Here is a 20,136-nt window from a genome sequence, read left to right as displayed (position 1 = left end):
GAAAAAAAAAATGCAAAAGAATCCATTGTAGGAGAGAGACAGAGACGTATAGAAAGACAGACAGGTGTGGGGGGGGGGGGTGTCGGGGAGGAAGGGAGAGGGAGAGAGACAGAGGGAGAGAGACAGACAGACAGACAGACACACACACACACAGACAGAGAGAGAGAGAGAGAGAGAGAGAGAGAGAGAGAGAGAGAGAGAGAGAATATTAAGACCCAGATGGGGGCATGTATTACAGAAAGAGGACAGGGAATCATTTGTAGCAGAACAGGTTGCCTGGAGTAAGACACAGTGTTCATCACAGAGCTCCACCCCGGGAGCCGTGGCTCTGGGGACAGCCATTTTGGCAGCCATCCTGGCCTGCAGTGGGGGAGGGGGAAGCTGAGGAGAGAAGAGAACTGTACAGGAGGAAGGAGGTGCTGGGCAGAGAGGAGATGACAAGTGAGCGAGCACTTTGATTTTTCCGTGTGTGTGTGTGTGTGTGTGTGTGTGTGTGTGTGTGTGTGTGTGTGATCCTCGGTAGTCCCTCACCTTTGTTTCTGAGACAACCTCTCTCACCTGCTGACCCCGGAGCTCACTAGGGTAGGCAGGTTGGCCAGCAACCCCCAGGTCCTTGTCTCCAGCTCCCCAGTGCTGGGCTCATAGGAGTGCATCACTGTGTTCAGCTTTTATGTGGGTGCTGCGATCAAACTGAGGTTTTCATGCCTGTGTGGCAGGCCCTTTCCTGACTGAGCCATTTCCCCCGCCTCTGATACTGCTTTCAAAGCAGCCTCTTATCAAGCTCTCTGATTTCTGTGGTAAAGTATGTGAGAAGTCGTGGCTTAAGGGAAGAATCTAGAGTATGGTTTCATTGACTTCAGTCCACTGCTTTTGCTTCCACTGACCACGGTAATGGGAGCCTGTGGAGGAGTCTCTCACTTTATGATGAGTAAGAAGCAATTATTAAAGAAGGGACCAGGGACCTTCAGAGGTGTACCTCCAGTGATCCATTTCCTTCAACTAGGCTCTGTTCTCCTAAAAGTTCTTCCACCCTCCCAGTTGGCATCACTAGCCGGGGACTTGAGCCTGTGGGGGACCTCTCCTAGTCAAGCCGTCTCTGAGGAAACCAAAGAGAAAAATGAAACATGCTTAACTGATGGGGAGAGTCTATAGGAAAGAGGAGACTGCAGACAGTAGCAGGAGCTAATCCTGCCACAGGCAGCTGAGGAGGGATTTAGAGTCCCCCCACAGAATGACGGGAGAGGCAAGGTTTATAGTAAGAGATGGAGGAGAAGGGGGAAGCTGGCAGGCCTGCAGACTGGATGCCGGGTTGTCACTGGTATTGTCTTCTAGGTGAAGTCCTTGGGGCGATCTGCGGAGCAACAGAGCTGCAGGGTGGGCGGAGGCACAGGCTCAGGGAAGAGCCAACCCCAGAAGCCAGGGAAGGCTGCGGAGGTCAAAGATGATGTCTGAGAAGTTGCCGGATGCCAGCCAGTCAGTCAGAAGGTAAGAGGCTCCAGGCCTGTGATTTCAGAAGGGCGACCATCTGCTGTGACAAAGTCAAGGGTGTGTCCCTGAGTGCAGGCTTCTGAAGGAGCAAAACAAAGCTGTGAGGTGACACTGGGGGACACCAGCGTCTAAGATTCAGGCAGGACTTGGGAACTAGAGTTCAAATGGAGAAATAAAACCCTTCCAGGGAAGACTGGAACTCACATTGTTGGAAAACCCCACCCCACCTTCAGTAACCTAGCAACAACGACATGGCTTGACACCATCAGCCACCAAAATGCAACTCGTTTCCTCTGTCACGCGTGGGTATTCTCCCTATGGGCGCTATGCCTCTTTCTGAAAAGGCAGGGCTTTCTCTTAATGCCCTTTCCCTTCCACTCCACACAGAGGCAGCGTCTGCAACTCTCCCTCCCACAATAAACCTCTCGCTTGAGATCTGCTGCGTGGTGTGATCTTTGCAGCACACCTTGGCCTAGAGCTGCCAAAGGTACCCTGCCACTAAATGATAACACACATGCACTGGGGTTTCGACATTAGTATTAGAGTCCTGGAACCAAGGCATTGGACTAATTGTGAGAATGGTTTTCCCCTGCACAGTCGTTGCCAGGGACTGCTTTCTCCAAACTGGGATGAAGCCTACTTGATGTCTGACAAAGTCTTACCCTAAAGGACCTACCACGCGATCCAATCAATTGTGCAGTAAATGAACTCATCGTCCACGAGGAAAGTCAGCCCAACAGTCTGACTTAGTCAAGGACATCACTCCAGATGCAGAGCAGTTTCCTTTTTAAATAATGAATGTTTAGTATTGACTCTGTATCCTGCCACCTAGCTAGACTCAAACCCGCATGTTAGTGTTGGGGAACCTTGCTATTAAGGTAGCAGTTCCCCATGACCAGATGGCTTTCTGAGCTCAGAGCAAAATGGGGAACTCACTTTCTCAGCAGGACTTCCCTGTCTCTGCCTAACTTTGTCTGGAGAGTGTCCCTGAGCACAGGCGGCTGGCCTTGTCTTTAAAGTGACCTTGTACAGAGCTGTCTGCAAGGCTGCATAAGTCAGCACACATGCCCTCTGGCTTCCGGCCCTCAAGATAATCAGATGCTTCCTGCCTGACTGATGCTGTGAACAATTAGCCATCTCCACCCATACCCTTAAGAAAGCCCATACATACCTATCCCTGGAAAGACAATGTAGACTCCTCTTGATGCAGTGGTCTCCTGGGGTCATTCCATACATACTCAGGGCTGCTTGACCCCTGTTCTTTGCCTCTGTTCCTTTTGTCCTTTCAGGGTGGTGGCCACAGCCTCTGAGGAGAAAAGGAGGGGCCATATATTAGTTCTGGTGTACTTTAACTATTTTTCAGATATTTTTATTTCTTTGGACATGTCTATGTGGATGACAGGTGCACATGCATGTGCATATAGAGAGAGACCAGAAATTAACCTTAGGTGTTGTTCCTTTCCTTCTCTCTCTCTCTCTCTCTCTCTCTCTCTCTCTCTCTCTCTCTCTCTCTCTCTCTTTCTCTCTCTCTTTCTCTCTGTCTCTCTGTCTCTGTCTCTCTCTGTCTCTCTCTCTCTCTCTCTCTCTCTCACACACACACACACACACACACGCACACACACACACACACACACACACACACACACGACAACTTTCGGGAGTCAATCCTTCAACTATGTGCTTCTCAGGAATGGGATTCAGGTTGTTAGATTTGATGGCAAATGGCTTTCCTTGTTGGGCCATCTCACAGGTCCACATCTGTGGGTCTCTTGCTGGCCTGGACTTCATCGAGTAGGCTCTTCTGGATGGCATGAGCCCAGGGGCACAGCGGCAGGCAGCCACCCTGCCTGGCTTCTTTGCTGTGTTCTGGCAGTCATGCCTAGAGGTCCACGTTTGGGGCAAGCCAGCACTTTATTGACTAAGCCATCTCCTGAGCACCTGACAGGGTCTTAACATTATAAATGGTCCTGAAGGGCTCGTCACCAGACTCCCTTTCCTGGCACGTGTAATCCAAAGTTGGTGGAATCTCCGCCTCAAATGTCACAGCCTCAAAATCTATTTTTGTCTTAGTAGGATTTGACCATACTAGATTTTAATATCTTTATTGAAGACCACTACTAATCTCACAGACTTGGTCTTGAAATTCAAAGTAAAAGCCACTCCTGTTTTTTCTTTTAGAGGAAATATTTCTCTATCCCTTACCCACTGGAAAATGTAAATCTAAAGATCTCTTTATTTCAAAGCAGATGTGATAGAACCATGAATTTGCTAGGAGTGCCTATAGATGGATCATTACTTGAACAATAGAGATACTATTCTAGAAAAATTGTCACTGGGACAAACTTGTGATGAGTTCTGACAGATACAGCTATGTCTGGGTCTCTTTCTGGTCCTCAGCAGAGCAGCTGATTCTGGATGACTTTTAATCTATGACATCTGTATTGGTTGGCAAGAGGCTGATTTCAGAGTCACTACAGATCATCAGGTGAGATTTCACTGTTCCTGGCTCTGGGTTAACATTTGTTTTTTTAAAAAAAATTATTTTATGTATGTGGGTACACTGTCACTGTTCATGGACACACCAGAAGAGGGCATTGGATCCCATTGCAGATTGTTGTGAGCCATCATATGTTGCTGGAAATTGAACTCAGAGCCTCTGAGAGAACAGTCAGTGCTCTTAATTGGTGAGTTATCTCTCCAGCCCTGGGTTATCACTTGATAGACACCGAACTTAAACATGATGAAGTCCTCACGAGGCATATTTTGTTATTACTGTTCTATGGACCAGGAACTGTCTCAGAGTGCTTGGGTGCCTGCCTCCTGAGCGTCAACAGATGAGCAGAATGTGCACTCAAGATAAATCAGTCTAAAGCCAGAATTCTTTGTTCAGTTGTGATAAGAATGCATGTCGAGTGTGAGCGTGTGTGCTGAGAGTGTGTGTGTGTGTGTGTGTGTGTGTGAGAGAGAGAGAGAGAGAGAGAGAGAGAAAGAGAGAGGGGGCAATGGTGTTCATAAGAAATTTGGGAACAAAAGAATCAAAAGCATTCTGTGAGACACCCTTGTGAATAGATCTGTTTTCTTAATTTTTCAGGAATTTGGATCCTCAGAAACCCACATAAACGCTGGGTGGGCTGGGCTGCCTAGCTCTGCTTCCAGCTGTGGATGGCAGGAACAGGGAACCCCCTTCCAAAAAAAAGGGGACCCAAGGACAAGCTGCCTGCTGAGACTATCAATCAAGAATGATTCCAAACACTAATATCAGCTCTCCACACACGTGCATGCTTGTACAATCATACTTGCACACAACGTGTGCCTATACACATGCAAAAGCATGTAAAACACAGTATATGTGCACACACATACATACAACATACACACACACACACACACACCAAAAGAAAAATAATGGGGGAAAAGTACATATTGACTGAAACGTCGAAGACCTTAAGAAGCCAGCTTAGCCTTCATGGTCCATGTAAGGCCATACTCATCAGCTGCCACATTTTATTCAGTGTTTCCCATTGTTTTTGAAAATTAACATTTGCTGAGCACACCGGTGCACACCTTCAGCCTCAGCACTTGGGAGGCAGAGGCAGAGATGGGAGGGCCTCCCTGAGTTTGAGGCCAGCCTGGTGAGACCTTACCTTAAAAAAAGTGAAAATATCCCTTAACTGGGCTGCCTTGTCTGGCCTCAGTGGGAGAAGATGAGCAGAACCCTGCAGAGACTTGATGTGCCAGGTTGGGGGCGTGGGATCTGGGAGGGGCCTCCACCCTCTCAGAGGAGAAGTGTAGGGGAGGACGTGTGAGGGACTGTGTGAGGGGGAAGACAAAAAGGGAGAAGAGGAAGAAATTCAAAGATTAGCCGACTGTCACGCCATTTGGGGCAGCCAGGGAGAGATACCCACAGACTCCAGGCCTGACACCACCCACCTGAGTGTGGGAGGGGGAAAGACCTCCATAGACTCACCAGGTGCCACCCCTCACAGGTGGGCATAGACACCTGGTTCCCACTAGCTGCCACACCAGGAGGCCTAGACAGAGGAGTTCACCCGGAGCGCTGCCAGCCACATGACCAGGCTACATGACCAGGCAGAAGCCGCTACAGTGTGCAAGTGTGTGGCAGACAGGTGGGAGAGAAAGAATTAGAACAGTTTGAGGATTATGAGGAACTATGGAACTGGAGGCTAATGATGGAGAGGAATAGTCTGTCGTGAGAAGCCAGCCCTGTCACCTGAGGCCATGGTGAAATCCCAGCCCGTGCTGTCACCGAGGGCCATGTCTGGATCCACGGCTACACAGTGGCAGGGGTCCATGTAGATATCAATGGCTAATATTACCACTAGGACCATGGGGACGTCCCTAATCTGGATGCCTAAGAACTGTGCAGAACTGGCCCTACCCCTCACTGGCTGTGCCTTCTGGAGAGCTGGCCCCATCTCTCACAGCAGCACCCAGGAGAGCAGGACCTGAGCTTCAGCGGAACCTCAGGAGCACAGTGGAGCCTCGGGAAGCACAGTGGAGGTAGTTCCGGAGGCATGGCTGAGGGCAGAGAGCAGGAGGACGAACCCTGTCTCTTGCCAACGCTAGTGCTAGATGGCCAAGCTGGAGCAGTGCTGGAGAACTCGCCCTGGTGGTGCCCATAAGGAGGAACTCACAGGAGGGCCAGCACAGCTAACACCCAGGCCCAGATGCAGGGCTTTGCATTGGCCCATCCCAAAATCTACATCATCTGTGAACCGGTGGGGCATGTGAAAGGGCCAGTCCTGCTGATGCAAAGCTGCAGGATCTCCATAACACAGGGCAACAACAGGATCCCGGTGGGGATCCAGTATCGATGGTATCATAGAAGCCAGAGACCAGGAACCAGACCAATGACTCACTGCATGTGACATTTGCATGTGAAGATGTGTGGGCAGAGGGGTGTACTGTGGGACACACTGTGATACACCACAGCTTCCACAGTGAGATGTTTTCTATGCTTTGTTTTGCTTATTTTTTATTTGTCGGTGTGTTTTTTATTTGGGGGAAGGTTGCAAGGGTGGGGGGGGCAGATACAAGGAGATGAGTGGGTCTGGGTGCACGATGTGAAACTCACAAAAAATCAATAAAAATAAAAAAAATAAAGAGGCGGTTTGCGCTCACCAATCCGTATTTTCATCATGTATCCACTTAGCTGCTTATCTTGTTTGTTCTCTAGAAGCAACACCAGGTTCTAAATTCTTTCTAGGGACTGCATAGCCTGTGACGCACTCACTTTCCGCATCTGGCTGCCCTCGAACTTTCGTTTCTTAAACAGAACGAACTTACGGACCATGTAAGGGAGCTGCTGCATGCTCTCCTTCCTGTCGGGTGGCACTTGATCTACAAAAGGGGGGGCTGCGGCTGTTCCGCCTAGGAGCTGCTAGCCCACAGACCCTGGGGAGTGTGCTCCAAGAAGGAATGGAGAACTCTGTGCACACCTCCAGCCGCCAGTGTGTGTGTTGGAACACCAGGAGGCCGTTTATGAGTCCCAAAACTTCTAAGATGTCAGTAGAAGATGTGGAAATGTCCCGTATTTATTGTTGACAAGAGTAAAATACAGTATACATAGTTGCTGGTGTATTGTGGTTCTGACCTTATTAAAGAAGGCTCCAAAATGGCTGCTTTCTCTGAAACTTGAGCAATAATTAATATGTTTATGTTACTGTAAGAAAACAGTGATCTTTAGTAAAGATCATAGATTCATTTCTTACAGTTCTGGGGGCTGGTGAGGCCAAGGTCAAGGGCAATGATGTGCTAGCTGATGATTCCACATGTTTTGAAGGCTTGCTTGCTGTTGACAAGGTGGCACCAGAGGGACTCTGCGTTCACATGGTAGATGACAGAAGGACCTTTCCCATGGGTGTTGATCCCCTTGACGAGAGTGGGGCCCCTCACCACTTGATCAGTTATTAATCAGTTATTTAAATTCACATCTTAGCCTTTAGTTTAAGTTCTGACGTGCATCCAAACAATAGGGGTTTTAGATACTAGATATATTTCTTCACTTTTTTTGCATATTTTTATGCATGTGTGCATGTGTGTGCGTGTGCATGTGTGTGTGTGTGTGCATGTGTTTGTGCACGTGTGCGCGTGTGCATGTGCGTGTGATTGTGCACACAGGTACATGTACATCAATGTGGAGGTCAGAGGTTGGTGCTGGGGGACATTCTTTGATCCCTCTCTACCTTATGTTTTCAGTCAGGCACTGGAGTTCACTGGTTCGGCTAGACTGGCAGGTTGGTTAGTCTGGGGGGGGTGTTCCCCCTTTCTTTACCTCCTCAGCACTTGCACTTCACTCAGGTGCTGGGGATCCCAACCCCCAGCAAACTATTTCCCCAGGGGCAAGTCCACTTCCTCACCACATGAGAGAGTCAGGTGCTCTACGATGTGGGCAAGATAGAGCCTCCAAGTTGCTTCACAAGTTACTAATAATATCCAAGGTCACGTAGATGTGAAAGCGGCAGCCATGCTGGGTGCTGGGGGTAAGAGATTTGCCTTTTCTGGTTAACCTGATGGAACTAGGTGACTCAGGGCTGTGCACTTTGGCCATGCATTTGCCATTTTGTTTCTTAAGGTTGTATAAAGTTCCCCAATGTCTACAGTTCCCTCAGTAGCCATTTGAGTGACAAGGAAGAAGGAAAAACACCCTCCAGAAAGCACAGCATGGAGATTGGCAGCCCAAGGAGGAGATGCTCACGGTTATGGCCCACTCACTGTTTTTTTGAAATATAGGTCAGATGGAAAGGAAATGAAACTTCCTGTTGAAGTTTCATTTATAGCATGTGTCTGGAAATTTGCTAAATGTAATTTCTTGGTGTAAAATAAACTGCAGAAATCTGGGCTGTGTCCGTCTGCTGTATGTTTATGGAAGCTGTTCTGTCTGCAGCTGAGATGTTGTAAAATTATATAGTGTCACGAACAGCCACAATTAGTTTAACAAATGTGACCCCTCAGCTGACAAGCCGTCAAGATCTTAGCAACCAGATCCAGAAAATATCTGGGAATTCCTAAAATCCATATAACACTACCCACGGGAAGGATATCATTGACATTTTATTTGTTATAATTTCTGTGTGTATCTTAGTATTTTCTACCTTTCTTTTTTTTTTTAGTAGCTTAAAAACAAAAACTATGGGGCTGGCAAGATAGTTCAATTGGTAAATTGCTAGCACCATGGAGTAGAGACAAGATAATCCCTAGGGCTTGTTGTCCAGTTAACCTGCCAAATGGATGGGCTCCAAGTCCCAGTGAGAGACCCAATCTCAAAAGTAAGGCAGAAGGAAGAGGACGGCCAGAGGGAGGCTCACTGGGTGAGATGGCGGCAGTGTAAGTGTGGGGATGACAGTCGGGGTGTTTCTCAGTTGCGTAAAAGGCAGGCAGACATGGTGGCCACTTGTCATCCTAGTCCTGGGGTAGGTAGGGACAGGGGATTCTCAGGGCAGGCTGAGAAGCTAGGGTAGCTGGAGTGGCAAGCATACATTTCTGTGAGAGATACTGGCTCAATCAACAACTAAATATGACACCCAACATCAACTTGGAGTTTCAATACACATGTACGCACATGTGCATGCACATCTACACACATTCCTCCCCACCTTCTTTTGTCAACACACACACACACACACACACACACACACACACACACACACTAAGGTGGAAGAGCTCCTAAAACACTCTTGTGCCCTCCATGTATATGTGTGCACACATGTATGTGCACCCGTCTGTTCATACTCCTACACATATATGTACTCTCTCCTACAGTGCACTACCCGAAGAGAAACAATTCAAGCAATGTTTTAGAAGAATTTAAGTGGATGATTTCTCAGCAAAATGGTAGAATGCTGTAACCTTCAGGCCAGCCCTTGAGGCTGTAGGAAAGAATGCTGAAAACTTGAGTTCAGGAAAAATACATAATTTATCAACTATGTGAAATATAAGGACGCAATATGAATTATATGAGGGACTTCTTGAACCTAGAAAAACAGAGGCAACTGTACTGTAGCAATCTTGTCAGAAAGATGCAAGGGCATGCAGATACAAGGGCAGGTGGATTCCTGAGTGTGGGGTCAGCATGGGACAGAGGGAGTTTAGATCCAGCTCCAGGTGTGGCAGGAATAGTAATTTCAGGGCAGAGTCCCACCCAGCTATCTTATGTCTGTGCTGTGCTTGCTGTCGCTTTCTAAGAATCAAGGGTCGGGGTCATGGGATGCTGAGTCATGGGATAATCAAAAGGGAGCCTGGGTAAATTACTGAATATATGTAAATAAAAACCAAGCTTTTGATCTGCAAGAGGTGAGCTACCCAGAGTGCTTTTAGAATAGAAAAAAAAGCAGTCTCTAGCAGAACATAGAGAGCAATCAGGAAAACTGTCTCCAAGAGAACATAGGCCATCAGCTTGGACCCACGATTTGACTTCAAGTCATTTGTTTGGCTGCTTCCAGAGACCCCTTCTTACTTAACCCCTTCTCCAAGCCAAGGCTGTTCCTTGGCACCTGGCTGTAGGCTTGTGCTGTGAAACTTCTCTATCTTCAGAAAGATATAAGAGGAGACCACTGTTGCTGCCATATGACTCTGATTCTTCTCTTCAGAGACTCCACCATGCTGTCTCCCTCTGGTGCTGGGGCCTGAACTCTCCTCAGAGTCTCTGCCTCTGTCTGCTTGTCTACGGCATTAAGTAAGTCTTGTGACTTTATGGAACAATCTCTGTCTCAGTGTTCATATCCGAGACTCTGACTTAAAAACATAGGAACTTCTCCAGAGGCTCCTGGGGAAAGTGTACTCTCTTTGGAGGTTGCTGTGCTTGCATTCAGTTCCTTGAAGAATAGTGACCATCTGCGACTCTGGCATAAAAATGACATATTGAGGAAGGCAGAATGGAATTAAAATGCGTCCTTCAGGCTTAAGCCATCAAACCGTGGAACAGCTTGTATGGGGACCTTCCAGAAGAGTGTGAGAGAATGAATTTCTCTCTACATCTGAGTCAGAGTCAATGAGCATTATCTGTTCTTTGATCCTCAGGTCATTCCAGCTAATGTCACATTGGGGACAGTATTTCTTAAATGACCACCAGGGATAGAGCTTTCACGGGCCTCAAGGGTTCTTAAATATTAGCTATTTGAAACCCAGGAAAGGCAGCACACTGTTATACAAAGAACTCTGGGCTTGACGTCAAAATAGCCAGCTGTAAATATCATCTTTCATTTATTGTTTGTTTGCTTAACTCTTAAACCAGCATTACCCAATAGAGATTATAATGCTACCCTTGATGCAGGTCATGTATAATTAAAGTTTATCTGATAACCATATTTTAAAAAGTAAAAATAAATCAATGAAAAGCTAGTATTTTGTTGAACCCAAAATATTAAAAATATTAAACATGTCAGAATAAAAATTAATGAGGTAATTTATACAATTCTGTAGTTTATTTGTACTGTTTTTAAAAAGATTTATCTTAATTGTATATGGATGGGTGTTTTGCATGCATGTATGTCTGTGACTCATGTGTGTACCTGGTGCCCAAGGAGGTCAGAAGAGGTTTCAGATCCCCAGAAAGTAGTCAGAGAGTTGTGAGCCATCATGTAGTGCTAAGAATCAGACTCTGTGTGATTTGACATCAAGCTCTGTGTGATTCGCGACCACACAAATTCCAATTCTAACAATGTGCTCCAATTCTTTAGAAATGTCATGAGAGAATGACCTGTGGGCATGCCTGTCAGAGAATTTCTGGATTGTCTTAATGGAGGTGGGAAGTCCTTCTGAATAAAAAGGGAAGAAAGCAAGAGGAAGATTGGCATTTACCTCTCCTTGCTTCCTGACTGCAGATGCAGTGTAACCTCAGCACTACATGCAGCTGCCTCACCCCTGCGACCATTCCTTTTTTTGTTATGGAAAGGATGGCTCCCTCAAACTGTGAGTCAAGATGAACCCTTCTCTTCTTCCTTTCTTTGGTCAGGTATTTTATCACAGCAGTGAGAAAAGCAACTAATTCAAGGGTTTCTCAAACTCTCGGATTTTCCTATGAGACTCTTCTGTGGTTGCAATAAAACACTATGACCAAAAGCTACTTACGGAAGAAAGAGCATACTGACTTACAGTTCCAGAGGAGTAAGAATCCTCATGGCAGGGATGTGTGGCACTGACTGGCAGGCACGGCAGCAGGAGCTAGAAGCTGAGAGATCATATCTTTCAATGGCAAGCATGCAGCAGAGAGAGGATGCAATCTGGATGTGGGGAAAGACTATGAGACACTCCAATCCAATGAGTGATATACTTCTTCCAGCAAGACCACACCTCCTAAACCTCCCCAAACAGCGCCACCTACTGGGGGTCAAACGTTCAAATACCTGAGCCTATGGGGCACATTCTCATTCAAACTCAACCATGTTGGACATATATATACCAGGCGTATATGCATGTTATATGCATTATGCATAATTAATATATATTTATCCATATCAATTATTGCATATCCAATTGCAATGATTCATTGATGTGATTGTTTTGTTGCATTACTATGCAAATACTGCGTATTTGCATATTGCTGTGACTATCTTTTTTCTTTAGAACTGAGTTGAACCCCTTTGTCTTTCTTTCACTTCCTCATTTTCAATTCTGTTTCAGGATTATAGAAAGCGATGTTGAGGAATCCTCTTCCTTAGTTGGTCCAGGAAGGGAGTTCAAGTCTCTTTGACTTCCGTGATCTCACCTGGGAGCACCTTTGTTTTCTGTGATAAAGTCAAAATTATGATTCTTAGGTCCAAAGCAGTGACTCTGAGATTATGCACAGAAGGAACCAAAAGACCTCAGTGGGAAGCTTGAAACTGTTAAGAAAGAACCTTTTGCAAAGTTCTCATTTATTTATTTATTTTTCAGGAGAAAAGAAAAGAAAACAAACAAACAAAAAAAGGGACAACCACCCCATTGTTTTAGAGGCTAAAGGAAAGGTCGTAATAGCAAAATAGAAAACATGCACTGATATGGTGTAGTTTCGCACACAGTCCCGGTGGCTCTAAGATGACAGCAGAGGTCTACTATGGATCTGATTACAACGGTGACAGACTGGATAGGGTTAGGGATCCACTCTGAAATTACCAGTCCATATGTAGGGATAGGAAACTTGACAAGCGGCCATCACCCTGAGGACCGTGAAGGAGATCCCCGAGGGAGCACGGCAGCAGCCTTACTAGGTGAGGGGACCTGTCCTCAGCCAGGACATTATGGCGCCAAGGGTCAGGGGACTTTCCAAGAGGGAAGCTCAAGGGGTAGTGTTCCTTTCCTTTGTTATGTGTGTCAGCTGGCATCTTGCTGGGTGTGGTGACTTGCCAGGAAGCAGACCTGTTGCTAGGCAACAAGGAGGCTGAGAAAATTCTCCTCCCCAAAGCGACTGAGTGCCAGGAGCCTTCAAGATGGATTTGGATATTAACAAACAAACAAAAATGTGCTGCCTTAGGGAGTAGCAGCTCAAAAAAATTTTTTGTTTGTTTTTGAGAAGACTGATAGGTAGAAAAAAAAATAGGACCTGGGCATGGAAGGGAAGTGAAAAAAAGGAAGAATAAGAACAAAGAGGAGGAAGGATCAGGTTTCGTGTGTGTGTGTGTGTGTGTGTGTGTGTGTGAGTGTGTGTGTGTGTGTGTACATATATGTGCATATATGTGTATGCATATTTGTTTATCACCTTTCTTGTTGCTGTGACAAAAAATACTTTAAAAAGGCAACATAAGGAATGGCCCACTGGCTCACTGTTCAGATGGATAGTCCAGTGTGGTCGCTTTATGGTGGTGGTGGGCATGTAGCTAGGACTTCTAGTTTCCTCGATCTTGGCAAAATAGGAAGCAGAGAGATGAGTGTTGATGTTCCTTACATTTTATCATTTTCTGTTAATCTCACAGAAAGATTCTGAGAGAAAGGCCACTGACCCAAATCATCACAGCCAAATTAATTAAAGCAAGCTTTTTTTATTCTTGTTCCTGGGCTGTCTTCTCCTAAGGTGGGGTTCAAGAGATTAGCACTGGACATGGTCAAGATAAAGGTTTTCATAGTTCAAACGCAGAGGCTTTTCTCATGAGGGATTTTCCACATGCCAGGCAGATTGGAGAAGTTATAGGGGTAACCTCACAAGGTGGTCATGACAATAGACAGTCATAACAACCTTCTGAAACAAAGGTAGGGTTTCAAGATGGTCATAATAACTCTTTGAAAAAACACGTAGTTATCATTTCCTCAAACAGGCAGTACAGTGTCCTTTGTAGTTAAAGTTACAGAAGGGGCATAGCCCATTCCTTGAGAAACAGAAGCTTAATTGCAAACAGAAATAAACCTAGTTTGTCCTTACTATAAGGTGGCTTTTAAGCCCAAGATGGAGTCAGGCTGGTCCTCCCTTCTATTTGGCCTAAGCCTCCAGCTTATGAGACACTGCTGCCCAGATTCAGGGTGGGTCTTCCCTCCTCAGTTAACATACTCACAGACACGTCCAATAATAATAAAAACTAACTACCACAACCTATCACCTGTGGGTTATGACCCCCCAAAGACCATCAGAAAACACAGATATTTACATTATGATTCATAACAGTAGCAAAATTAGAGTTATGAAGTAGCAACAAAAGTAATTTTATGGCTGGGGCATCGCCATGACATGAGGAACTGTATTAAAGGGTCACAGCATTAGGAAGGGTGAGAAACACTGGTCTATCATCAGTGAATGAGCCTGTGGATGTCAGATGACAACTTTTAAAAAGATTGATTTACGTATTTTATGTATATGGGTGTTCTGATACCTGAGTATCAGAATTTGCCTTGAGAGGCTAGCTTTCCGCCCATCCCCAGTCAGCTCTGGTTGAGAGTTTTCCACATAGCTGGTGACTGGGCATGCGGTACCAATTGGAGGTGAGCTATCTCAAGGGACAGAAGTTTTCCTGGGGAGGCTTTGTGAGTAAGAAAGAAATTCATCTTGGAACAGTCAGTCTAGATATAGCTTTACCACTGATGAAAGATCAAACAAGTTTGCATACTGAGAAGGCTGTCTATGACAGCCTAACATGATGCGTCCCTGCTGAGGAAGGACAGTTGGTAAATACTAGGACTGAAAGTCTGCTTTCAGAAAAAAAAAAAGAAAGAAAAAAGAAAAAAAGAAAGTCTACTTTCTGCAATTGAACCACTACATTTTTTTTTTTTAAAGATAAGGCTTATATTCACAGTAAAAACACAGCAGTTGAGCTGGACAGATGGCTCAGAGGTTAAGAGCTGACTCTTAACCGACTGCACTTCCTAAGGTCCCAAGTTCAAATCCCAGCAACCACATGGTGGTTCACAGCCATCTGTAATGAGACCTGACCCCCTCTTCTGGAGTGTCTGAAGACAGCTATAGTGTACTTACATATAATAATAAATAAATCTTTGGTCAGGAGTGAGCGGACCGGCGCAAGCAGAGGTCCTGAGTTCAATTCCCAGCAACCACATGATGGCTCACAACCATCTGTGTGGCTAGAGTGTATTCATATACATAAAAAATAAACAAATTCTTTAAAAAACACTGCAGTTAGTAACATACAATGAACTTGAATGTGAACTGAGACATTCCAGGCTGCGGTCCACAGTGTGCTGTGCAATCACACACACAGTGTGTGGAGCATGCAGTGTGTTAGTGGCCAATGATGGTTTGAAGTCACAGGATGGAACACTGGTGAACTCTCCCAGAAACGCCTCAGATTCATTACATTTTTTATTCTGAATTATTGAGTTATATTTTGGTTGCTGCCTGCTCAGTTATATTTTTCTGTTGCCATTTTTTTCAGCTCTATGTTCAGTTATAACCTGTGGTCTAAGAAGCTCCATCCGAGGCCTGGCGCTTCTCTGGTTCTTCCAGTGAATGCCTGCATGCACAGTTGAAGGAGAGAATGAATGAATACCCCAGAAGCTTTTAAAGGAGAATTCATAAATGCTAAGTTTGTGACAGAAAGCTCTGCTTCCTTTTCCACATTCCAGAGTTTGAGGAGTGATGATCCTCCTGCCTCTGTCTCCCACGTGCTGGGATAAGGGAAAAAATCCACACATCTCACTGAGGTAGTGCTGGGGGTCAAGGACAAGATTCCGCGTGTGCCAGGCACGCAGTGAACCAACTGAGCTACATCCCAGCCCCACGGCTTTAGTTTAATACGACACGAGCAGAGAAGGACGTTGTTCCAACGCGTGGGAAGAGCTTTGGGTTGCACAGTGTGACCAATGTGAGGGGAAAATCACGTTTTTATGAAATATGATTTTAAAAATGTCCCAACCAACAATTTAGGGTATGAATTAAAAGGCAAAGATAAAACAACACAACAACAACAACAACAAAACTAACAAAACACCCGGATGGTACCGCAGCATCAATGCTCACTAAAGAAACTGCTTTAGTGTGTCCTTGGCAAGCACTTGTTGAGACACAGAGCTTCTATGTCTAGCGTGCATCTTACACGTTCAGGTCCTTTATGATGGGTAGAGGTTCGTGGACTCTGGAATAGTTCTATAGAAATAATGTTCTTCGGAAATATAGTTGTCAGGGACCATTTAAACGACAATGCTTTAGATAAAACTGTAAACCAAGATCCCAGAAATTAAAAAAAAAAAATCACCTACACTAAGGATTCTACAAGGCTGATTGATGAGAATTTTATAAACACAGGGAACTGCAGTGTTGCAGGTCCAGAATCAAGTTATCTTGCTCCGACTTCAGTTTCCTTAGCAGCATTTAGCGCCTACCTCCTGTATCTAACATAACATCTTCCAACTAGCAGGTAAAACCTCTGGGATGCACTAAATTCACAGACTGCCGGTTCTGTCAACCCCAAAGCCAAGAATATAGCGATAGCGATACCGATAGCGTCTGAGACCTGAGCAGTGGCCATCGCTTTTTGATCACACGCCTCCCCGCTGTTCCTACCATTGCGTCTGATAACTGTTTCGACTTAGACTTATTTTGCTTTAGGATGACAATTGCTTGCATCTTGGGTTATGTTTTTTGAGTAACCTGGATCCCTGTCCCTGGGTCACTCAAATTTGGCTCAGCATAAACTCTTCCTATCCTGAAGAAAAACTGCATTTTACATTGACAAAGATCAACACCCAAACAGAGCAACATTGGGAAGTGCACACTTGACTTAAATCCCCATTTGAAAATTGGCCACTCTGAAGAATCATGTTATTTTTCCTTTTGCTATAATTTCTGAACATGCCGAAACCAAAGGACAATCTGGAAATCTTTAGCCACAAGAAGAGGCCGGAAGCAACGGGAGCTGTATTCTTCTGATAGGGCCGGACTCCTAGGAAGGGCACTCTTCCCTCTGAGCAGCCCCACCTGCTGCCCCTGAGAGAGCCAACCTGTGAAGGAGCTGTCAGGGCAGATCTCTTCCTCCTCCCCCCCCCCCCCCCCCCCGCCAGGTTCTCTCCACTAGGAATTTGTGAGCACTCGGGCGCTTTAGGCCACCATGTGCTCAAAGAGTAGCAAGGGCTGGGCTGGCGTGGTCCCTCACCTCCCGTGGGAGCACCTTTCATCTCCAGGGTTGCAGGGGCATGGTGGCTATTTGGTGGCCAGGCAATAGAGAACAGGGGAGTCTGAAAGCCTCCTTTTCATCCTCCCTTAAATCGAAGGAATGAAATCCTCAGGGCTTATGATGGATGTCTAGGAATCTAAGCTGGGCTGTTAAACTTGGATGGGGCTGGGGGGCTGGAGAGATGGCTCAGTGGTTACGAGCACTTTCTAGGTCGGGCATAGGACCCCTGATGTGGTTCCTATCTGCCTATAACCTCATTTCTAGCAGACCCAATGCTTTTTTCCTGGCTTTCATAGGTGCCTGAATGCCAGTGTGCTTATAAATGCATTCAAGAACTTACACACATATACAAACGTTTAAAAAAAAAACAGAACAGAACAAAACGGAAGAATAGACTATGAAGCGACCTGCGTATAGAAATACCTTGCCTTTGTGCACTGTGTTTGACACATGGGCACAAGATCCCACTGGGCCACAGGCCCCCTTCCCCCTTCTCTCTCCCACTGCTTTAGAGCCCACTTTGTGCCGAATAGTGCAGCCCCAGTATCACCGCCCCCACCCTGGGTTTCCTTGTAATTATCTACGATCCTATGGCTCATTGGCTCAGGCTGTATAGCAAAATGCCTGGAGTGAGCTTGGTAATCAGTAGTCCTTGAGTTCAGTTCTCAAGGCTGGAAGTCAGGGTCACAGTGCCCACGGTGGGTGGTGAGGGCCTCTCTGGCTCACAGGGGACAGCCTTCTGCTATGTCCTCAAAGGACCTAGCTTCTGTTTTTTGTTTATTTTTGTTTTTCCCTGTAAATGTCTATGTGCCAGAGGCCAGTTCCGGCAGTGTGTTCAGTGACTTGAGGAGATATGGGGTTGGTGGCAAATATAAAATAGGCACACACTCACAACGACTGTGTGAATGAAGGAAGCCTCTACCAGCTTTATTTTTCCTCTTAGACCTTATATACCTTAATGGAACCCTCCATGCAGAGGAAAAAAATCACATCACAATAATTTCTTAATCATGAGTTTCAATTACATATAATAATTACAAGTTCCACATTTTAAAAAACAAGTTATTTAAAATTCCACATCTGATTGCTCATGTCATCTCCTCCTATAATACTATATCCTAAAGTAATAGGTTTTCTATAGCATTAACAGAATTTGAGCAAGCCAACTATTTTTGACAGTTTCTCTTGTACTGGCAGGTAGCATTTTGCGGTTCCAAGAAAGGAGACAGACCCCATGTTATTTTAACTTAAAACAATTCATCTAGCCCAGTTAACCATCTACCTACTCATATTGTCTTCATAGCAAAGTAAATGTATAGTTAACTAGAGAACTTTAGGTCAGAGACAACAGAAAAGGATCTATTCAGTCTGCATGCTGTCCAGTACGAAGTCCCCAAGACTCATCAGCAAATTTATAGTTGTAAAACCAGGACAATCAGATAATTTATAATGGACCCTGTCGTAGTTATGGTTTCATTGCTGTGAAGAGACACCATGACCAAGGCGACTCTTATAAAGGGCACACATTTAATCAAGGCTGGCTTACAGGTTCAGAGGTTCTGTCCATTATCATGGCGGGAAGCACGGCAACACGCAGGCAGACATGGTGCTGGAGGAGCCAAGAGTTCTACATCTTGATCTGAAGGCAGCCACGAGGGCACAGTCTTCTGCTGGCAGCCAGGAGGAGGGTGTGGATCACACTGGCCAAACTTGAGCATATATGTGAGACCTCAGAGTCCCACCTTCACACCGACATCCTTCCTCTAACAAGGCCACACCTCCCAATAGTGCCACTTCCCACAGGCCAAGCATAGTCAAACTGCCACAGACACAGAAGCTTGATCTAAACATTGAGCACTGGAACCCAGTTGCTGTCTCTGATTGTTAGCCGGTCCCTTGTAGGGGAAACTGGATTCCTTAGCAACCGGGCTCACTTCTTGACCTTAGCCGGTCTTTCACTAGGTAACTAAAAATGTGTTTTATTTTCATGTCGTGCTACATGTTTTCTGCTACAAAGCAGCTGGCAAGCATCCTGGCCTAATTTAATTAATTGTACATAAAAATCACCTTGTCCTAATCTTTTTGACCATATATGTATTTTTACATTTTTGTTGGAAATCTTCAGCTAAATCATTCCTCTATCTGAGTGGCATTGCTTTTGGGAAAATTACCACTATTGTTATGCATTGTGAATTACATTGCTCAGCGGGGACTTAGAACCTCCCCCCCTCCCCGAAAGATATTTATACAAGGCAGAAAACAGGGAGACTGAGGCAGCAGACAAGTACAGTCAAGGCTAGCAGTAGCATAGGGTCTTTAGGAAACAGGACCCTCAGGGAGGGCTTTGCCTCTCCAAGGTATACTTAGGACTCTGCTGAGGTGCCAAGCTCCCATACTGATCCAGTTCCTCCCACTGCATGGACACCGCCTTCTATCAAAGGCGGCAGCTTCATGATATCAGGAGAGAGAGAGAGAGAGAGAGTGTAAGTGAAGGAAGGAACCTCAAATGAGAGTCTGGCTGAAGCCCCTCAGCACATGGGAGTCAAGAATTCTAGCTCCATCCTCTGCAAATATGCAAATATGCAAATATGCAAATATGCTATGGCTGAGTAGCTTGGTGTTCTGGTGGGATTTCTAAGAGAGGGGGTGTGTAGAGAAGCCTGTTTCTGACTCTTTGCCTGCCTGTGGGACACTTCTCCTCCTATTGGGTTGCTTTGTCCAGCCTTGATGTGATGATGGTAGGTGCCTGGTCTCATTGTAGCTTGGTATGTCATGCTGCGTTGATGGCCCTGGGAGGCCTGCTCCTCTCTGAGGGGAGGCAGAGGTGGGAAGTAGGTCTCGGAGGCTGGGGGAGCGGAGAGGAAAGGGAGAGGGACAACGTAGTTGGCATATGTGAGAGAAGAACACAGAAGAAGAATTCCAGCCCAGTGAGCAAAGTTTGCTGTGGAGTTTGCCCTCGGAGACGGGCTGTTCCTTTTATATACAGAGTTCAGCCAAGAGTGTCCAAACAGTAATGAATAAGGTTCAAGAGCTCAGTGTGGATGACCGACTATGGCCTATCTCTAGTCTCAGCTGCAAACCTACAGTTTTCAGAGGC

At 45.8% G+C, this 20,136-nt stretch overlaps 1 long non-coding RNA gene across 1 annotated transcript; it reads left to right on the top strand.

The window, feature by feature from the left end:
* The first annotated feature begins 1,415 nt into the window (after positions 1 to 1,415).
* On the top strand, positions 1,416 to 6,506 carry LOC127683367 (uncharacterized). The gene is made up of 3 exons (XR_007977529.1): positions 1,416 to 1,485; positions 4,074 to 4,172; positions 4,580 to 6,506. It is a non-coding gene; the product is annotated as an uncharacterized LOC127683367 (long non-coding RNA).
* The last annotated feature ends 13,630 nt before the right edge of the window (positions 6,507 to 20,136 follow it).

The sequence above is a fragment of the Apodemus sylvaticus genome, chromosome 4 (assembly GCF_947179515.1).
Source record: "Apodemus sylvaticus chromosome 4, mApoSyl1.1, whole genome shotgun sequence".
In the NCBI taxonomy this organism is placed as follows: Eukaryota; Metazoa; Chordata; class Mammalia; order Rodentia; family Muridae; genus Apodemus; species Apodemus sylvaticus.
This window is presented reverse-complemented; position numbering and strand designations above follow the sequence as displayed.